At 36.6% G+C, this 23374-nt stretch overlaps 1 protein-coding gene across 1 annotated transcript in view; it reads left to right on the top strand.

The window, feature by feature from the left end:
- opn7b (opsin 7, group member b) overlaps positions 1-23374 on the top strand; it is a 47169-nt gene that overhangs the window by 428 nt on the left and 23367 nt on the right. The window lies entirely within an intron of this gene.

Here is a 23374-nt window from a genome sequence, read left to right as displayed (position 1 = left end):
TTTTTTTTTTTTTTGCTAGTTTATTAGTTATAGTTTATGAGATATTTTTGGAGATGAAAGTGAACGTCTTGAATATGGAATGTGTTATTTGTTCATTCATGTACAGAGTTCATCTGTTAAGAAACAGATCAGATGAATTATGTAACAAACATGTGGTGGTCAGTTACACCAGTGGTTCCTAACCTAATCAGAAATACACATTTTGGAGGTCTCTCTTATCTGACCCATCCATTTCAGGCCTTGCAGTCTCTACTAATGACATGAATCAGGTGTGTTTGATTAGGAAGAGTTTAAGCGGGGTCGGGAAACCCTGAGTTACACTGTGTGCTGTCACATGCTTTGATGGTCCACCCAGTCTAGTGATGGGAGAATGTAAAGTCTGGCTATAAATACCTCCAGCAAGCCCCTCCACACGTCCTGTGAGCACACAGAGTGTCTATACATGGCTGTTAGTGACAAACTGTGCATTTTAAGCACTGCGACTTTAAGAGTTTGTGAAACAAAAAGTAAACTTATGGACTGTGACAAAATGTGAAAACTGAGCTGAAGAGGCACACACATTCATAAAAGCACATAAAGTAACTCTTGCTCCGAGGACAGCACTGTCTTAATGCTTTTCGCCTTAATTACACTGATCTCAGATTTGCGTCATCCACAGATCATCCAATTCTGAGCTTGGCATTATGATCATAAAGCATTACCCGACAATATGTGGTCTGTTTTTAGGGTTGAGCCTTTGTAGTTCTAATAAAAGTCCGTTTTAAGGGGTTGATGATGTTTAGCCATTTGTTGCTAGAAATATCATGCTTTACTCCCTAAAATGATGTTCTAAACCATTTGACTTCTTTCATGCATCACAGAAGCAGTGTGAAAACATGATAAACGTAATCCATACAACGGAAGCATTGTATTCCACATCTTCTGAAGTCATATGAGGAGCTTTGTGTGAGGAACAAACACAAATAAAGATGGAAATTGTTATTCAGTGATAATTGCCCCTTTTGTCATAGCTCTTAAATCACATTCATGGCATCTTCTATATCCAGGTTTTCCTGGATTCAGAAATAGAGGTTTGTGAGGAGCGACATCAGTGATGCACTACAATAGAGAGGAAGATTTTTAATGAATATATTAAGTGGTCTGTTATTCTTCACACAGAGCTATTGTATACTATAAAATATCCTATTGTTAACTATTGTACGAAATATTGCGCACAAGGAAAACAAATGTTTTTTTTTTTTTGACGAGCTTGACAGTATAAATCTTTCTTGCTAAAACAGCAGGGACAGCGTGGGCACTATTTATTGATAGCTGAGAAAGGACATAAATTGTGAGCACCATGATAAATGTATGATGCATGTTTACTTTTTGCATATTTTTGTTTTTCCAGTCATAGGAGAAAGGACTGATTTATGTTAAATTGCCGTGTTCAAAAGCCAGTTCCTCATACGTCTCCCGGCAGAGCTTTCTTCAAACCATTACAGAGATTCATTGAATCTTGAACCCTTCTGACTGTGAAGTGTGGCTATCTACAGACACGCTGTCATCATTTATTTTACTTCCTGTGCATCTTCTCTTGACCAATTTACATCAGCAGGATCATTAATGGTGCTGGTTACACATTATTTTAAGGTGTCTTTGTTACTTGTAATTACAGTGTAAGTACAGAGTAATATATGAACAAAATGTACTATAGGAATAGGTTCAGGATTTGGTTTAGGGTTAGTTTCTTGGGTTGGTTACTTTCAATGTAAGTATAGAGGATTTGGTTACACTTTATTTCAATAGTCCACTTTAGACATTCTATTAACTACAGCAGTGGTTCCCAACCCTGGTCCTGGAGGCACCCCAACACTGCACATTTTGCATGTCTCCTTTCTCTGACACACCAATTTCAGGTCTTGGAGTCTCTACTAATGAGCTGATGATCTGAATCAGGTGTGTTTGATTAAGGAGACATGCAAAACATGCAGTGTTGGGGTGCCTCCAGGACCAGTGTTGGGAACCACTGAACTACAGTATAAGTCTACCAATTTTGCAGCTACACGTCAAGTAGCAGCCATTAGAGTATTAGTTTCTTAATATCTGCTGTCTGCCAAATACATGTCAACTTATTCTACTAACCCTAACCAAAGAGTCCACTAATACTCTAATGAGAGTTAGTTGACATGTAGTTGCAATTTTACTTATAGTTGGTAGAATGTCTAAAGTGGACTCTTGAAATAAAATCCTCTAGACTTAATTTAAAGGACAGACCTGAGCTAGAGACCACATACTACTGTTGCTCTTTTTTGCTGCATATGTACACTTTGCTCATCATGTGTGAATTGGCCTGTGCTTTGATCACTTGAAGGTAAAGCTGCAGAAGAAATTATCTCTAGAGAAGTCTAACGGCTGTTGGTGGTGGGGTTTGCATTAACAAGGAAAGGGAATATAATATTTAGCATGCTCTGAATGTGTGCCGCTAGCTGACGTACGGATGAATCCGAGAGAGATGGACAGAGTGGGGTGCGAAATAAGATTTGTGTGTCAGATTTCACTTAGGGCATTCGCTGCTCTGCGCAACCGTACCTGTCACTTTGCTTTGATGTCAGTTCTATGCAGCGAGAACACAAGTCATTTCCATACTCTCTCTCTCTCTTTCTCACGCTCTTTCATTTCTCTGTATCTGTCTTTATCTGCTTCACTGCATCTCTCCTCCCTCTTTCCCCCTATTTCTCTTTCTGGATTTAATGTGGGGTAATGTTTGATGTTATATCCTGAGAAAAGAATCAGCTGTGGCACAATACATTCACTATCATGTACACTGTGGCCCCTGCATTGTGTTTAAACCGCACACGCAAACACACACACACACACACATCCACAAACGTGGGCTCAGATGTATTTATATCTATGGATATCTACTATGGAGGATTAAATGCAGGCAGCTCGTGAGAATTTTAGGGTTATTTGTGTGTGCAGGAATTTTAATAACCACATGGATGCACTGATGTAAATATGTTGGTTAGATCATCTATAATACACAAGGTGTGTGTATGGTGGACTGATGTCACACAGACACACACTTGATGTCTCTCCCAGCTGTCAGCCAATGTCTTTGCCACCTTGGCATTTTGTCAGCACAAGTGGACTGGGAGTCCATGTGACAACACAATATAAGAGCACCATTTAAATGAGCAGACATGCTTTATGAATGATTAGTATGTCAGCACTCTATTGACTGAGTTGTGAGATCATCAAATTCATTACTGAAATGTGCTGAAAATCTGGATTTTGCAAGACTTGATGTGTCTATCAAACGTTTGGGGCTTCCAATTCCCCAACCCCGCTTCTGCCAAATACAAGACAAAACTATTAGCTAAGTCCACAGAAAATCCTTTTTCCAAAGTCTGTGGAGCACCTGTCACTTTGCTTTCTGAATCAGTGTATTACATGTGTTACGGGGCGAATGAGCGTGGTCATAAAACAGGCAAGGTTCTGACAATGGTAAACAGGTATATTGAGGGCAAGACAAAAGTGTAATCCTAAACGGGCGTGAGTCAGTCGACAGCGAACGTTATCCAGACGGCTTGACAAGAGGAGAAATCCAATAACACGAGCAATAGTCTAGGCGAGGTGCAAACACAGTCCGAAACAGAAAGGCAAAGGATTAATCCAAGATAAACAGGCAAGAATCAGGTAACACGGGAAAGCAGGCAAGACAAGACTATGACTAGGAACTAAGGACTAGAAACTAGGGCAGGAAACTGGCTCCATAATGTGCTACCACTAGGAGAGCGATATACGCAAACAATACTCGGCAGTTTGAGAAGGATCTGAGTGAGTGTAATATAGTGTGTGTGTGTGATTGGTTACAGCTGTGTGCAATCAGTGCAATGGATGATGGGAAATGTAGCCCATGGTGAAGTGTAACAGTCTGTGTAGTGAGAGAGTCAATATGATGGACGAGTGACCTCTGGTGGCGATCGGATGGAAGTCAATGGACAGGATTCATAACAACATGCATGTGTGTTTTGGACGTTGTTATCCAGTCATCATTTTTAACAGAAGCTGTATCATCCATCTCTGTTTCCCTTTGTGCAAAAGGGAAAAAGAAAAAAAGATTATATGAATTATAAGAAAACAGAACAAGTAAGAAAATAAACTTTTATTATATAATTATATACATAATTGTAGTGAAAGCTTTCTCTAGCACTGCTTTGCTATGAGGATGGGGCACTGACGGGATTTGGTTCATCACTGACTGATAAACACCCAGTGGGATTTGGTTGATCGCTGAAGGTGTAGCTTAAAATAACAGCATGAGCTTTTCTCATGCCACGCTCACAAACAGCTGAAGTTAGTCCTGCAGTGAGGGTCCATCTCAATCCTTTAGATCTCACATTTGTAAATGGGCCAACGTTTGGAATGAGAGGCTGTGTAGTTTGTTTAGACATGTTTCCTCTGAACTGCAGAGTGTGGCTGATACTTATCGCCAGCTAAGCGACTAAAGCTTGAAGTGCTAAGATCCCAAACAAAGGGTACTAATTGCTTGAGCAGTTAGCAAGAATAATTGCTTTTTGTGTGTGATAAATGTTCCCAATTTGAGCCACTTCCAGCTCTCCGTAAACTCCATTTTATTTATTTTATTTAGAATTGTGTTTATATTTATTGTGGCAAAAATGAGTTTGTTAACCCTTTGAAAATGCCCAAATTTCTGCACTGATTACTAATACAATGTTATGATCTTCTTCTAAGTCGCAGTTACAGACTAACATAAACTGACTAAAGCAATAACAGACAAACAGTTGTACTCTTCAAATTGTTATTGAAGACATTGTTTGATAATTAATAGGGCAGGCTGGAAAATGTAAGCAAACCTCTTTGTTACAACTTCTCCAAAAGCTTAGTGTGAGCCATGCTTTGATCCCAATGACAGTAAAAGACCTCCAGAAAACACTACAAACTGCAGAAGTCTTAGTTCATGTGTCCACTACCAGAAAAACACTTGTTGAGGTGTTCCTGAAAGGACAAGAAGTAGAAAAAACAATGTCAGAAGTATGATGTTCCGCAACAGTTATGGGAAAATGTTCTTTGGATATTTAAGTTAAATTTGAAGTTTTTTTTGGCAAATATGCACAGCGTTTTGTTTAGAGAAAAAAGGGCACTGCACACCCACTCCAAAACCTCATCTGTGAATCATGGTAGAGGAGCATAAAAGTTTAATGCTGCTTTGCTGCCTCAGGGTCTGAACACTTTGCAATCACTGACACCCATAAATTATGAACTGTATCAAGACATTATATATGAGAATGTCAGGGCAGCAGTTCATGACTTCGAGATCAAAAGGAGAAGAATTGTCATTATTTTTGTTTTCTTTGTGCACAAAAAGTATTCTCGGAGCTTCGTAAAATTGTGGTTGAACCACTGATGTCACAAGGACTGTTTTACCGATGTACTTATAGCTTTCTGGTTCTGGGAACATTTAAGTTGCATTGCTCTCTATTCGGTGTCAGAAAGCTCTCAGATTTAATCCAAAATATCTTAATTTGTGTTCTGAAGATGAACAATGGTTTTACGGGTTTGGAACGACATGAGGGTGAGTAATTAATAACAGAATTTTCATTTTTGGGTGAACTATCCCTTCAAGTCAATTCAAATGCTGTTGCATCACCTAAAGTGAGCTATCAAGACAACCAAGAAATATTGATAAACTGAAACTGAAATTGTGGGTAGGGATGGTCCAAAAATAAAAATAGAAAAACTTAAGCAGCTGCAGAAAATATTTGGCTGAGGTTTTGCTCCTAAAGGATGATCTACAAGTTACTAAATTCAAGGTTTCACTTATTTTATCAACCCTGCACAGTGAGTCATTACTCGATGTATTTAATACAAATGTAAAAAGTGCCATTATTTTTATTTCAATCATGACAACTCTCTGAGGAGTTTAGCATTGTAGCGGATATGACAGTGACAGTGCATTTGGTCTTGGTGGAAACGATCTGCTATTCTGCTGCTGCTGTTGATTATTGCAAGTACAGAGACTGCCAATCCATCCACAGACATGCTACTGTGAGCATGTAAGACATGCTGCTGCTGCACAAATAGCATACATTGAATTACCTGTAACATATCTATACAGGTGGAGCTGGGGGAGGTGGAGGGTTTGTGATAATCAGGCAAGGCAAGTTTATTTATATAGCACATTTCATACACAATGGTAATTCAAAGTGCTTTACATAAAATAAATGAAAAAAATAATAAAACAAATAATCACAACAATAAAACAAGGAATTTCTCCAAGTCTTGACTGGAAACAAAACATCTAATTCTTGCAATGTTTTTGAGATGATATTATGCTGATGCCCTTGGCACATCCAACTGTTAATTTCATCAATGCATTGGTAGAGGGAGTCAATGGGGCTGTAGTCATTTGGCGTTAAGGCTAGGTAAATCTGGGTATCATCAGCATAGCTGTGATAGGCAATTTGGTTCTTTCTCATTATTTAAGTTAGTGGGAGCATATACAGGCTAAACAAGAGCGGTGCAAGAATTGAGCCTTGTGGGACTCCGCATGTCATGGACGTCCACTTAGACTTATGCTCTCCTATACTCACATAATAATATAATAACAGAACCAAACTGTTTAAATTTTGTGTAAGAAAGCTCATTGACAGAGATCAATCAGCTTGTGCCATGCAGTGAATCGATAATCAATATATGCCATGTCATAGGCTTATAAAGTTACACACTGTGTATTTAGTGTCAATATGACAATAATGTCTTAAGTTCAGGTATAGTTTCCTATTCTAAATTTAATTTTGAATACATTTTTCACAAGAAAAGATTTTCAAGTCTCTGTTTTGTCACAATAACAGCTTAGGGCGCAGTGTGATTCACGACAATACATGTTTTCAATTTGTGACTGATAATTTACTAGTTGCCATTTCTGAAATTACTTTTAGGATTGGTAAATCACTCTGTGGCTGCTATTTCATCTATTATCTGTGGGACTGGACTTTATCTTGTGTGTATTTGAAGGCACACCTCAAATAACAAATTTAGTAAGAAAAAAAAAAAAACATTTTGTTCCTGCTATCAATTTAGCAAAATTAAGAGCAAAATCCTTTACCTTTGGTAAATCAGGGTTAAGAGACTTAAGCATATGCATAGACTGCAGATCTGAGGGGAACAGTACAGCTGTTCTGTGGTTGTGGCATGTTTCAGACGGACATATGTGTGCTATAACATATTACGAACATATACAGTACACATGGCACATGGATGCAAACACTGACGTTATTTCTAACTAAGGAATTACTTTAGATTGGGGATCAATTTTCACTATAAACTAGTTGCTTATTAGCATGCATATTGGCATACTGGCTGCTTATTAGTACTTATAACGCACATATTAATGCCTTAATCTGCATGATCATATTTTAGGCCCCTTAATCCTACCTCATACCTAACCTTAAATAATTAACTAATTATTGATAAGCAGCAAATTAGCTGTTTATTGACGGGAAAACTCTTAGTTAATAGTGAATATGAGAGATGCACTAGATAAATTGTCAAGGGTCATGTGAATGTCACAGAATGCATTGGAAAGCAGTTGAGCTTATGCAAAGGTGTATTTCAACACAGAAATGTTTGGGGGATGGAGACATTTTCGGCCACAATGAAATCCCTTTTGCATATTCAAAAGTGGATTACAGAGAGAGAAGGTTATTTTGGTTGTGATAAAACTTCATTATGAGCCACATGTAGTACTAACACTATTTGTACATAATGCACAGAAGCAAAAGCAATAAAAAGACTCTGAGGAGCAACAGTCATGCATCAGCTGTTAGTGAAACCGCTCTAGCCCCAAGAGCGTTTCATTTAATTCTTAACACTCTGTTTTATTTTCCCTTGATGCACATTTCATGAATCATATTCTTGCTCTTGCTACAAAACAGAAAGTTTATGTTATTCTGCAATAACCTTGATATGGTCAAAATTTGTTTAGCGGTCACAGAGCCCATTTAGAAAGTTTCTGTTTAACAGGCGGGTGTTTCTTCTCTACCTTCTCTCGGCTGCTAGCTTTTCTTGATTTCAGTTTCGGTGGAACTCTGGTTAGATGTTTGATCATTATGTATTTTTTTTAAACAGATGGGCTTATTATAAAGACAGAGCTCAGGTCTGGAACTGAGCGGCTGTTTCCTGCTGAAGTTAATTAAGATTAGATATCTCACTCCGCTAATTAAACTTCACTGCAGCTTAGGAACAACCAAAAAACCAGGGAACCCCTGATGTCAATGGCGGATTATTTCCCTGTCGCCAGGGCAGGTTTTGAATATGAATATGTGTGATGGCCTGACTGAAGATATGATACATGCTGTGTGTGAGACGTGTATCTGTGAGATGATTATGTAAATGATCATGAGAGGAAGAAGATGTGCTTTTGTGGTCTAGTTTGATCTGACTTCTAAAGAAAGAGAGAGATGAAACTTTGCTGATACATAATGAGAAAAGATAGAGTCATAGGGAGGTATGATTAACTTTTTACAGGCGCCTGAAAAAAAAAACTAAAAAAGAAAGAAAGAAGATTTCATGCAATGTATAACCAAACACAAGGACACAGGAGAGTGACAAGATTGAAGTGTCAGTAAATAAAAGCAATGTGAAAATTCTACAGGAAAAGTTGTTAAAGGGGTCATATGATGTTGTCCTCCATAAAATGTGCTGCACACATCTGAATATTTGGGTTGAACTGTTCTGGAACAGTGTTGTAAATACAACTTAACCACTGACTTGTAGTCGTGTCCTCTTTTGGAAGACCAAACAAAGTATCCTTCACGAAATGGCTGCAGCGTCAACAATACTACAGTGAGAATAAAAGTTATGCCTTCTTTCTTTGCGTGAACATTTGGGCGGCGTTATGCAAATCTTCCCACATCCCACGTAGACATGTGGGGGCGTGTTAGAAAGAGGCATTTTAGGTAGGTGTGGCTGACTCTTAACTTTTATAAAGAATATCTCTTTGGATTTGAGACTTTAGTCTTTGCAACTTTACAGATAAGTAAAGGGCATGTAGGTCAGTTATATGAGAAAAAAATATAGATGTATAATATTATTAAAATGTTTCAGACATAAAAGACATGTACAGTACTTAATCAACATTCTTAACTGAATTCATTGACTAAATCCAGTAACAAAAACACCTGAACTGTCGTTAACAGTTCACCATTAAATGGTAGGAGAGGAAAGCTGGTGCTTCGAGATGGATCAAATTCTCAGAAAACCTCATGAAGAGTGGAAAACAGGGAATGACACTGTGACTGGAACAGAGCACACATGAACAGTGGCAGTAAACAAGGTCACAGGTCGGTTCTTCAATAGTTGTATCAATTGAACAGACAATCAGTTGTTCTGGGGCCGATCTCAAGTGTGACCACTCAAATGTTAAAGCACATGTTTGTGTGCAGTTTGACTTCCCATTTAACCCAATCATCAAAGACGTACAAAGTAAACACAGTGATCTCTTGTTTCTCCTTTTGAGGTCTCAAACAGAGCTCAGAGTCTGCAACCAAAAATCAGAGATCTCAACACCACTATTTCTCAACATTCTTCTATTGATCTATGTTTCACACATGAACATCATAGCATGTTTTTACTGTAGATAAGCAGTTATCTGAGGTCAGGTTACTTCTATAAACACAACTGAAGATCCCGCGAGATTTGAGAGAGCAACAGATGCTCCTCTGACTGACAGATGGTGTAACATCTGCAGAAGTCGTGCTAGTCATACTCCCTCAACCGTGGACTGAGACATCATGTGACATTCAGTCATCTCAATGAATTGCATTTATTCATTTTCTAAATTGGTTTCGAGGAAAATGTGTCAAGCCACTTGAATCTCACACTTTAGGTCAAATTAAGGACATGGTGTATAAACTCATCATAAAAAACACCAAACACGAGTTTTTCATATTTCAGATACAGCACAATAGTCATTTACAACAACTCAGTATATGATGAACATGTCAGAATCCTGTACTGTTTAAATCCATATTTTATTAAGGTCTTTTTTTCAGTTTTGTCATTAGGGATTAAAAGCTTGCTGCTTGCACTCTCATTTTATTAAAACTAGTATCACAGAAATGTATTCAAAGTCTTACCTCTGTCAAAATGCTTCTTCTACAAGGCTTTTCCCATCTTATATTAGCAGACAGTCTTTTCAACCCCAAAGCTAACAAGGGATCAGAGGTCCTCGCTGGGTAATTTATCATCCTGCGCTCATGAGGGCAGGAAGCAGATTGATTCTTTGTGTCTAGTTAAGCAGTCCTTAAATGTCACTCCAGCAGCCTCTTAGAAGCTAGAAACAGAAGCAAGATCATTCATTTAAAAACTCATTCATTATTTTATCATTCAAACTGTTATGCTGATAATACAATTTGCTATGAAATATTTGTATAAAGTGTTATGTTACATTTGCGTCCTATGATGTTAACTCAGCTTATGTTGTGTTACATTTCAGGATGATGAACATACACACAGTGCTTCTGCTTTGTAACAGAGCTTGATATTTTTTTGCACCCTCAGATTCCAGATTTTCAAATAGTTGTATCTCGGCCAAATATTGTCCTATCCTAACAAACCATACATCAATTATTTAGCTTATTTATTCAGCTTTCAGATGATACATAAATCTCAATTTCGAAAAACTGACCCTTATGACTGGTTTTGTGGTCCAGTGTGACATATGTACTACTAAACTGAGCAGTAGTTTTCAAGAGTGGCTACAATCAATCAATAACAATAAATAAATACATTTTCGCTTTAGAGGTTCTGCATTTTTTAATTGTGAACTCTAATTTGTGATTCTAGATGCAAGTGATGCCGTTAATATGTATTGAAGTCTGTTCATGTTTTAATTACTGTAATTGTGATTAGCGCTGTTTGAACGTGTGTCCACTTACAACATTCATTAGTAGCCCTAACAAGACAGTTGAACAGTGTTTTGATTTGCTTGCAGTCAGCAGGAGTTTCGGAGTAATCTGCTTTAGCAGCGTGTCAAACAGACACAAAGTGAAGAGCTCAAGAACCTGCTTTTGGCAGAGCTGACAAGGCACACACACACACACACACACACACACACACACACACAATGTCAAGAGGATTATTCCAGAAGCCAGCAAATCCAGATCAAGAGCTTTACTAAATGTTTGATATACACTAGATGGGCCTTCTGAGAACCACTTATGTTCGGAAAGTTTTTAGTATATAATATATATATATAATTAATGAACAGATTTATATGTTCAATTATATCAATCTAATTGAGCAATTCTCCGCTTTCTCTGAAACTCTTATTTAAGAATAATTATAGGAAATAAATATTAGTGCTTTAACTAGAACATACCAATTAAACCTATATTCTAGTGTTTTATGCTTCAGCCTCTTTCTAAGAGTTATAGCAGCAACTTTATCCCTCAGCCCAGGCATTTATTGAAAGCTGAATTGTGTGAAGCTTGCACATATGAAGCTACAAATGCACAACTCTAACAGTATGATGCCACATTTGATTCTTCATAAATTCTCTTTTTGCATTGAAAAATAAGATTTGAATTGCGAAAGATTCTATCAAGAGAAGTTTGATTCCAAATTATTCTTTTTCAGTTGAAACTGACTGGTTGACGTATTGATTGTGGTTTATTTTAAAGGATTCGCTATTTCAGTTGTTTTATGTTACTATATTTTGTACCTGTATGTATGTATGGTTGTACTGCTGCCTATCTTGGCCAGGACACTCTTGAAAAAGAGATTTTTAATCTCAATGAGTTTCTTCCTGGTTAAATAAAGGTAAACAAAACTCTTATTTAAGAATAATTATAGGAAATAAATATTAGTGCTTTAACTATAACATACAGATTAAACCTATATTCTAGTGTTTTGTGCTTCAGCCTCTTTCTAAGAGTTATAGCAGCAACTTTATCCCTCAGCCCAGGCATTTATTGAAAGCTGAATGTCACAAATTGTGTGAAGCTTGCACATATGAAGCTACAAATGCATGTGTGTGTGTGTGTTTGTCCTTTTCGTCCTTTTTCAAAACCCAAAAATAGATATTGTCATCATTTATTCTCCCTCTTGTTGTTTTAATCACATGCATCCATGACTTTTTTTTAGCCCACTATGACACAGAAGTTTCTTTTCATACAATAAAATACAAATCTATAAGCTGTCAAAATTGTGTTTCCATGCTACAATCAGCAGTGTCTGATTTGTTTTCAGAGTTAGTCAGGTGTGCGTGCTAATGTTGTGTTTTCCTCAGTGCAAAACGCTTTTACATTGTAAATGAGTGACTAAATAAAGCCACAAGCAAGCCTCTCTTGAGCTCTGAGTTACATTAGTGAGCGAGATCAGGGGTCTAGAAATCTGAATTCAGTGTTTAAACACACACAAACACAATTGCTAATATTCTGGGTTATATCATTGTAGTTGTAGATCGTCAGTGCACTGGATTGTATTCCAAATGGGTTACTGTACATACCATCATGGCTTGTGAATAAAGAGCTGAGAATAAAGCGAGAGGAAAAATTATAAAGAGGAATGCATACAGAGAACTAGCTTACTTAAATAGCTCCTAGAAGCTCTAACCGCTGGTTAAAGCCATCTTGATTGAGTCATGATGGACTTGTTGATCTTGTGAAGCAGTGAGAATTGATTTTGGACAGAAAGTGAAAAACCCTCAAAGTCACCTGTATTAACCCTTCTATTGACTTAAGTTCATTTCCTTTTAGAGCCATTTTAATTCAAGAATAATGCTATACATATACATTTAAATATTAATATACATATATTTTTTCTATAATTTCCTATAAATCTGTCACCAGAAGGCTCAAAGCAACTGCACACCACACTATATGCATTCAGAGCTTGATGGAATAAAGAGGACAATAACATATTAAACAAGCTGCCGGTGCATAAGAACAAATCAGCAAATACCATGGAGTTGCCCACTTCAAGCACTTAACAACAAGCACAGAATCATCCATTGACTTTTAAATTAAATAGAGAAATTACATCGTACCAATAGATTCTGAAATGTGGTTGTATGCAGAAAGAAAGAATGAATGAATTAAACAAACTAGGGTACTCCATAGACTAAACTGTAAAAGTGAAGGTGCACTGGGGGAAAAAAATGGTGTAGAAACATAAAGAGCTGAGAATAAAGCGAGAGGAAAAATTATAAAGAGGAATGCATACAGAGAACTAGCTTACTTAAATAGCTCCTAGAAGCTCTAACCGCTGGTTAAAGCCATCTTGATTGAGTCATGATGGACTTGTTGATCTTGTGAAGCAGTGAGAATTGATTTTGGACAGAAAGTGAAAAACCCTCAAAGTCACCTGTATTAACCCTTCTATTGACTTAAGTTCATTTCCTTTTAGAGCCATTTTAATTCAAGAATAATGCTATACATATACATTTAAATATTAATATACATATATTTTTTCTATAATTTCCTATAAATCTGTCACCAGAAGGCTCAAAGCAACTGCACACCACACTATATGCATTCAGAGCTTGATGGAATAAAGAGGACAATAACATATTAAACAAGCTGCCGGTGCATAAGAACAAATCAGCAAATACCATGGAGTTGCCCACTTCAAGCACTTAACAACAAGCACAGAATCATCCATTGACTTTTAAATTAAATAGAGAAATTACATCGTACCAATAGATTCTGAAATGTGGTTGTATGCAGAAAGAAAGAATGAATGAATTAAACAAACTAGGGTACTCCATAGAGACTAATGTAAAAGTGAAGGTGCACTGGGGGGGGGGAAAATGGTGTAGAAACAATTTTCACGCAGAAATTATTAATACATTAGTAATTGAATTCAAAGTGACATTCAACTGCATGTCACACCATCTATTTACTGTGGTTGATAGTGACTCATCCACCATATTATGAAACGGTTTTTGGCAAGGATGTATTTAATACAGAGGAAGCATCTATAATTGTAGTCTTACAAAACACAAACAAATGTGTTTCTGCTTGCACTCCAGAAATGGTTATATTTATGGGTGCTCCTTTACATTTACTTTTTGTTTTGCTTCTTTAACAATATGTGACCCTGGACCACAAAACCAGTCTTAAGTGTCAATTTTTCAAAATTGATATTTATATATCATCTGAAAGCTGAATAAATAAGCTTTCCATTGATGTATGGTTTGTTAGGATAATATTTGATCGAGATACAACTATTTGAAAATCTAAAAAAATCAAAATATTGAGAAAATCACCTTTTCTAGCCCAAGCTGTGATATAAACGAACGCTATTGGCCATTTTAAAAAGGGGCGGGGCTGCTTGATATGTTCCGCCCTGTCTTCCTGTTTCAGTTAAAATGACGTCAACACATAGAGTAACGCTGCGTGTTTCTAAGCATTTCTGGGGACCTTTAAAGTTGTCCAAATGAAGTCTTTAGCAATGCATATTACTAATCAAAAATTAAGTTTTGATATATTTACAGTAGGAAATTTACAAAATATCTTCATGGAACATGATCTTTACTTAATATCCTAATGATTTTTGGCATAAAAGAAAAATCAATAATTTTGACCCATACAGTGTATTTTTGGCTATTGCTACAGATATACCCCAGTGACTTAAAACTGGTTTTGTGCTCCAGGGTCACATATGGCCCTATTAATTGGTCTCCATATTGAGGAGAGGAGCAGGTTAACTACACATGCCACACTTTTGATTCATTTAATTTCCAGACTCTTTGGTGTGCAGCTAATGAGGGTATTGGCTTGTCAGATATTTTTATCAGTATTGCATGAGGTAATGTGCTCATACAGTCTATAAATGGGAGGTGGCAAGGGTAAGCAGAGTTTGGTTTGCTGTAATTGACTCGTATAGCTCACAGTTCTGTCCCTGACCAAAGTCCACAGGGAAAATGGATTTGGGTGGAAGGAGATTGAGAGTGAATGAGAAGGCAGATATTTATTTAGCGCTGTACTGCTGATTGGTGGGATTATATGAACATGCACCTTCTGTGCTCTTGCAGCTTAAAGCTAGCATCAACTGCTTAGGTACACAGAGTCTAAAGATCTCTGTGAGATTTACAGCAGTACATTTAGCCTTAGTGCTTATTTACACCTCATGTTAACATCTGTCTATAGCAGCAGCCTCCAGCCCCAATCAAGCACACCTCAACCAGCTAATTGCACATCTATTTATGAATAGTAAGATTAAAGCTTTAGCCATTATTTAGTAAACATTGCTGGAATATTATCTAGTAATGTTCATGTGAAATACTGTTCTTCTAGAAGTCGCTGTGTAGTGACATCACAACCTGCTCATCTTCAATCCAGCGAGGTCTAGAATGCCAGCCCTTCTGACGCCATTGGTAGTGCCCACTTGTGATCGAGTTTTTTTGATTTTGTGACTTTATACATCATTAAATCAGTGTGTAACTGCTTGTTAATAAGGCACACCACTACTCTCAAAGACAGAATTTTACTCTCACTGCAAATGGGATGTTTTAAGAGGAATGCTTATTGTCATTGTTGGATATCTGACCATGAAAAAACAGGTGTAAATGCCATGAAATGCATTCAAGACATATTACAATTGCACAAAACACTTCATTCCAGACAAAACTAGACAAGTGTAAATGCATTTGGATGTTAAAGCCTCAAATGTAAATTTTACTCCTCCCAAAACAGTAAAAAATAAAGGTGTGTGTAAAAAATAAAGGGAGCTAATAATCAGCTAATAATAAAATGCAGTATATCTGTTGTGACGTGAACACCATTGATTTTCCATAGAGTGCTTTTTTTTTTTTTTTGGATACCTGTCTGGGATACATTTTCCAGAAGCATCTTTAGCCAAGTATGGTTGAAATTTCCGTTGTTACTAACATAGTTCAGTGTTGTTGTTGTTTTTTTTTTGTTTTTTTTTAAACCATAGTTCAAACGAACATTCACAAACAGCATTGCAAAATTACATGGTTGGAACTACAGCTCTCGACCTGTGATTAGAAGCATGGCTTCTTGTTAGTGTAACTTAACTCATGCTTTTGGGCACAATAAGCAAGCTAGCATGCAGTACATTTTATATCGTTCATTCCATTTGAACAGATATATGGTTTAGTTAGGGATGTAACAGTGCACAACACAAATCTCAAATGCATTAAACAACACACATCTGATCTCATGTTTAAGATAACTTGGATAGTGCATAGGGCTGCACGATAAATAGAAATGGAATCGAGATCGCGATTCGACAGAAGCTGCGATTGTCATGCGTATCTTTCAGTGAAGCACGGTTCTGTGATCAGAAGTAAATCTCCATCCGAAGGCCAGTCAGTGCCATTTTTGAAGAGTGCACATGTGCATAAATGCATAAGGGAACCAGAGTATGACATAACAGGGAACCCGCAATGAATCAAATAAAGCAAAATCACAAGGAACAAAAAACAGCAATATAGTCATCAATGCCGTGCTCATTATAGCAGAATCTCAGAGATTTCAATCACTTAATTAACAGTAGTTATTACTCCCCGACATGCCTGTGACCAGTGTTGGGGAGTAACTAGTTATATGTAACGGAACTACGTAATTTAATTACAAAATAAATGTAACTGTAACTGGCTGTAAAAAATGTGGAGTTAAATTACAGTTACTTATGAAAATGTTAATGATTACAAAGGAGGTTACATCTGAATATTTTCACACACATACAGATTTGATTGATTTCTTTCCCAAATTGCATTGACTGCTCTAAAATATGAGACACATGCTTATTTGATAACTTCCTATTTGGGTGTATGTATATGCTTTATTTTTTTTTCCAAAGCATTGTTAGATGCCAGTATTTCCTGTCATAGTTATGAAAAGATTTGAATTTAAAAAAAGTATCATAGCTGTTAAACTATATATTATGATTTTAAATCTGTATTTAACCACAGAATAATCTCAGAGTAAACACTACTAACAGCTGTCTGAATAAATTTTGATTGATTGTAATCCATTACATACCTTTCTATCAAAGTTATCTAACATTATCAAGCTGAATTTGTTCTGACTCAGTTTAACTCTGAGTTCTTGTCATATTTTATTACCATTTTCTAAACTATAGCGAATAAACTGTGATAATGGGAGAAATGAGAAAAGGTGTCTGAATAAATTTTGGTTTGACTGCATAATTTGCATAATATTTGATAAATGAAGTTAACCAACTAACATTATACATACTCTTTTGGTTTCTGTACCCAATATTTAAAAAATGTACAAATACAATAAAAATATTGGTATCGGTACTCGGTATCGGCAAGTACCAAAACAATTTAAGTATCGGTATCGGGCGAGTACTGAAGTGGTATCGGTGCATCCCTAATTTTAAATACGGTAACTTGTAATCTGTAACCTATTACATTTCCAAAGTAACCTCCCCAACACTGCCTGTGACATTGCTATTGACAGTCCTATATTATTCAACCAATGTGGTTGGTTCACAGTAACAACCATGTTACTACAATTTCGGGAAACAGATGTGACTAGCTGGATTAGTTTCTCCAATGATGCATCATTCTATTAATCAACAAGTTACATTGTTGACAGGACACGCAGGCCAGAACAGCAAATTTTCATTAAGTGCCAAGTGATAGCATTTTCATGATAAATGCAATGTGAATACGTGCTTTTTCAGAATGTGATTTGAGTGATCCGATTTGGATTCTCTACTTATTTCCTAAACTGATCCATGGTTAAATAGGGGTTTGCTGACACTGAGGGATAATTGTGTTTCTGTCTACCTCAAAATGTGGTTTTAATGGACTTTAGCGGTAAAGAGCTGATTGAAAATCCTAGATCATAGTAGTAGAGTGATGTACAGCATGCCGTCGCAGTGGTCCTCCTCATTCAGCACAACCTTGCATTCAGCTGGGATTTTTTTTTTGGGGGGGGGGGGGTTTGTATCATTACCTGATTTGCATAATCCCTTAAAATGAATAGGATGCCAACACAACACAGACAGCGTGTGGAAATCAACAGCGTTATCAGTGGCTGTGAGTCATTCTCAGTGAATTCCCCCTTGTGTTTCGGAGACGGGCTACGATCAGGTTTTGACTGTAAATAATCCATCAGTATGGGGACTCTTTTTAAATTGTTTTCTCAAAGCAGCTGGTGAAAGGCTTCAGTGAGAGATAGCTGTATAAACGAAGAGATTATTAATATAAATATAGTAGCTTGAGAGGACAGGGGATCTTCATTTCTGTACTTTCCTTTGGAGGATGTAATACTGGAGCTATAAGAGAGGACAGTCTATCCATATGCACCCTCAGGGACAGAAGATAATCGCTTATGTCCGTTTACATAATCAGCCTTATTGTTGTAACTCAAGTCCCTTGTTTCATTGGCTTTAATTAAATCTCCTGAATTTCCTTACTTTATTCATTATTTATAGATATACTTTTATCTATCTCCATCTAACCTCATCTACCCTTACATATTTCTCTCCTCCTCCGTCTTGCATCATGTTCTCTTACTTGGTGAAAGAGACTCTTTTGACTTTGTAATTCATGTAGTTCATACATATGAGACAGCATTGATACTTACATAAACAATTAATTGTTAACGATCAAATTTATGTGAACAATCAGTTAAGTCTCCTGAGTTTAGTTTGGAGACCAACTCTCACTATTAACTACCTATTAACTACAACTTTTGCCCTAATAAACTCCTAATTTGCTGCTTATTGATAAGGTAGCCTAGTTGTTGTAGTAGTTATGTTCAGGTATGAGGTGGATTAAGGGATCTAGAAAATGGTCGTGCAGAATAAGGCATTAATGCTAATAGCTAAAATGCTAATAATATTCATGTTAATAAGCAACTAGTTACTAGTGGAAACTGGTCCATAAACCAAAGTGCTACCTAATCTTTTTATTTATTTATTTATTAAATTTTTTTTTTTTTTTTTTTTTTTTTTGGGGGGGGGGGGTTTGCCATTGAAATAAAACCTTACAATAAGGTCCCATTAGTTAATGTTGCTAATGTTAACTCGAATGAGCAAACCATTTCATGCAACATTTATTAATCTTTGTTAACGTTAGTTAATAAAAATATAACTTAATTTTAATTGTTAGTTCATGATGACTTAGGTGCATTAACTAATTCTAACAAATACAACTTTTGATTTTGGTAAAGGTTTCAATTATAATTGACATTATGATTAAATGTTAACAATTGGAACCTTATTGTGTTACTGAAAATAAATTTTCTTTGTATAGTCTTGGCGTATATTTATATGTTTTCAGTATGGAAGCGCAAAGTTGGCACATCACAGCTCCAAAAGTAGAATAAAATATTTATTCATGTTCTCACCACAGGTGACGTTTCGAGCCTACAAGCTTTTCATCAGACCTGACAAAGAGCTTGTAGGCTCGAAACGTCACCTGTGGTGAGAACATGAATAAATATATTTTTTTCTACTTTTGGAGCTGTGGTGTGCCAACTTTGCTCTTCGTGTCTGACATTGTTTGTGGTTGAGCACCCACATTGAGCTTTTGGCCTGCTGGGTGTGCGCACTTCCATATATTGGCAGTAACACATAGAAAGTGTTGCATACTTGTGCTGAGCTTGAGAATGAGCGTTATTTATGTCTTTTGAAGTTAATGTCTAATTTTTCTGAGTCGTGCCTATGCAAGTAGACAAAGAGAAAAGAAAATCTTGTGGAGAATTTAAAAAAGGGATTTTAAAAATACGGAAACAAGCCTTTGAAAGCTCTTTAGCATAAACTGTGTGCTGGGCTGCAAGCTGAGAAAAATTGTGCTTACACACTAATGTAATTTTATGCAATTCACAACCAACCTAATCAGAGGAAAAACATGTCAAAACACATGCGTGCATTTCACTCATTTACATTCCCCCATTTAGCAGATGCTTTCATCCAAAGGCATTTGCAACAAAAACAATTCATTTTAAGACATAATGTAAGAAGTGCAATTTGAAGTTTAAAACTGACTAGAATGCAAGCCACTACAGCGATATGACAGAATAACTATGAAACAGTAACTGGATCTAGTCAGTAAGTATGTACCCATAATTGTGTTTTTAGATGTTTCTTGTGCGACCAGCAAGGTCAGCGAATGTGAAGACTCTGCAAAGGAACAGAGTTTGAATAGAACTGCTAGTTTTCTGTTTATAAGTCCTACAGACAACATTAAATCTGAATTGACTGTATTGCCTTTATTATTCCACATTATTATTATTCCAAAGGAAAAGGGATTGTCTTCATAATCTATTTTCCAAAAGTAATATCTTGCTCTACTTCTGAAACAACTAATCGGTTCCAAAAAACCTTTCATCTCATCCTACATTTGTGTCATGATACATTAGCTTCATTAAACATCCTGCAAGAATGCAGATGAGGAAACGAGTTGAATGAGATTGAATTAATCTTGCTTCGGTGAAGTCTCACTACATCTCACTACATTGACGCGGCCAAATAAGGACCAGATTCCAGCCACAGAATTAAGAGCTGGAGAACAAACTGATGGATTTATTGAGCAGTCTTGCATCTGAGATGTGTAAATGGTATGTATATGGTCTTATAGGGAACAAATAAAGAGAATAATTACACGTTTAGTTAACGTACGTCACATTTTAAGACCGGGACACACCAAGCCGACTTCAAAGAACTAGTGGCGACGAAAGCCGACGGTGTTGTTGCCTCGCGTCGGCAGCGACGGACCAAAAAGCTGCGCTCGAACCCACTGCACAGACTACAGCCGACGGCAAACTAACACGTGCGTTCTGCGCATGCGTGAGAGGAACGAGCTGTCCATATCAGCAGCTATCATTAGTATATATTCGTCATTCAAAAGGAGAAACCGAAACAAAGATATACAAGATAAACGCAGATATACGAAACGTAAACAAAGCAGCGCTTGCTTACAATTTTGAATATCAGTATCGTTGATAACTTTAATCATTTTAAGCGGCTCATGTTGTTATAACATTCGCGTATTAGAATGATTGGGAAAGATCACGTAACATTTAAACAGCCTTCTGTCTGTACCACCTTCATTTAGGTGCTTGTTTTCATCACTTTCTCTTTAATTCTCGGGCACTGACTCTTTCGCCAAACTGAACATCCAATCAGAGCTCTCACTTGTGCCGTGTTGAATCGGGCAAACTGCCGCCGACGTGAGCCCGACGAGAGCCGACGAGTGGAACACACCAAACAAACTAGCCCGACCGTTACTCGACATCGGACCGACGTTGGCTAACGGCCGACCGTCGGCCTTTACAAATGACACTCAGCAGAGAAATCCATTCAAATACAAAATATATTCAACAAATGTCAGTATTCGTAATCACAATGAAGTTAAAAATAAAGATGCAAAACTGCAATAAATAATACACCGCTGTAAGCAAAACTATACAAACACTCTCGTGGCATCTGAACATTTTAGCACTGATAATGATGAGCGTAATTGCGGCCACAATAAACGTTCAGACCAGAATAGACATACGTTCCATGTATGAATGTGTTTAGTATGAATGTATTCTGGATGCACTACATTCTCCATGTTGTCACTGTCTCGTGACCTACCAGCGTCAGTTGTGTCGCCTCACTGCCATTCATAAATCCTCTCCCGTGGCCTCACGGGATAGTAAAGTGTCCATCAAATGTGCAATATTTGTTTGTTTTATTTTGCATAATTTAAAGCCTGCAGTATTTTTTTATTGACATATAAAAAAAAAAATCTGAAAAATTGACAAAGCACAGTTGGGCATCAGGACACATCTCAGTTCTCACAAAGATGCGTTCTGTATCCTCAAGTCCTTCACAGTTGGTTTAAGACCGCAAGACCGACCGCAAGATGGCAAGACCAATCTCCACAAGAACACGAGTCCGTTCTTTACCTTCTTAGAATTAAGAAACAGCCAATGACTCAATCTCACTGAGATCACTACCAATTTCAGTTTCCAGGGTTTTTTTAATATAACTTTTTAAATGCAGATTGGTTGTGTCTCTTGTGTAGGGAAATACATCTTCCTTTGTCAAGATAAATCTATGTTCTATTCTCCTCGATTTATCCTTGACTGACATTCAAGAGGCTGGAAGACAGGGACCATAAATAAGCGGGCCATATCTCTTAGAAAAATATTGCATAGGGAGTCTCTGCCACAAGTCGAAAAAGATTTGCATACTGTAAAACTCACAATCATCTAAAAGTAAGCATGTCTAAATTAGCTCAAAAGAAAAATGCATATAAATAATTACAATTAAATATGATTATTTATTTCAGCTGCCAGTAGTAACTGTAGAATAATTAATATTGCAATCGACTAATCTGTTCGTCCAGCGAACATTCAGTGTAATTTCATATCAGCTATAAGAAATTATATTTTCGTGGCCACAGAAAATAACTTTCTTACAGTACTAATGCATTAGAGCATGTAGCTAGTCACATTATCCACAAGCAGTAACAGAATCAACAACTCATGTAATTTGTGCACAAAAGTTTTATTGACTAAACAATAACACATAACTAACACTAAACTCCAAAGATGTTATTCTGACTCAATATAATAAGAATACAAAGCATGCTATGAGGAGGTAACAAGGGTTATTTTGATATCAAACATGCAATTAAATATGCAATATACCCATTTTTATGGTTAGACAAACATTCAATTAATTATTGAGGATATGTTACAAGGAGTCTGATACACCAGGAGCACACAAATATAGAGATATGGTCCTATAATCAGAGCTGCCATTAAATTATAATAGTGTAATAATATGAGTCATAAGAATCATGATAAATCAGAGATTATACCCCACAGACTGCTCCAGACATACTATACATTTTATTGGAAAAGCCTTATTAACAGATGATTCATATTTAACCAGAGATTAAAGCATAGATAAGGCAGATTTTCAGTTTCTTGCCTGGACAGAATAAGAGACCGATGCTTTATAGTGTCAGACCACTATAAAGAAAGTATAATTTTGTTTTTATTCATGAATGCATGACTGTACAATCCATCACCCCATATTTCAAACCAACTTTTGATATATTAGATGGACTGTTCACCCATAAATTAAATTTCTGTCATAATTTACTCCTCATATTCCTTTTTTCTTCTGTGTAACATAAAAGTATCCATCCTAACTAACATGCTTCTAATAAACATAAAGCATCAGTATCATCAAAGTCAATAGGCGTAGTCTACATCTGAATCATTATTTGCCCATTTTGAGACATTGTTGAGATCTTTTGAAACTCTTCTGGAGAGACGTGAGATTAATATTGAGTCTCTGTTTGCTCTTCCTTTAATCTCATTATTATTATTATTATTATTATTATTGTTGTATGTTA

The sequence above is a fragment of the Sinocyclocheilus rhinocerous genome, unplaced genomic scaffold (assembly GCF_001515625.1).
Source record: "Sinocyclocheilus rhinocerous isolate Xijiao unplaced genomic scaffold, SAMN03320098_v1.1 scaffold815, whole genome shotgun sequence".
NCBI classification, from domain to species: domain Eukaryota; kingdom Metazoa; phylum Chordata; class Actinopteri; order Cypriniformes; family Cyprinidae; genus Sinocyclocheilus; species Sinocyclocheilus rhinocerous.
Note: the sequence above shows the minus strand (reverse complement) of the source record. Positions and strands in the feature narration are given on the sequence as shown.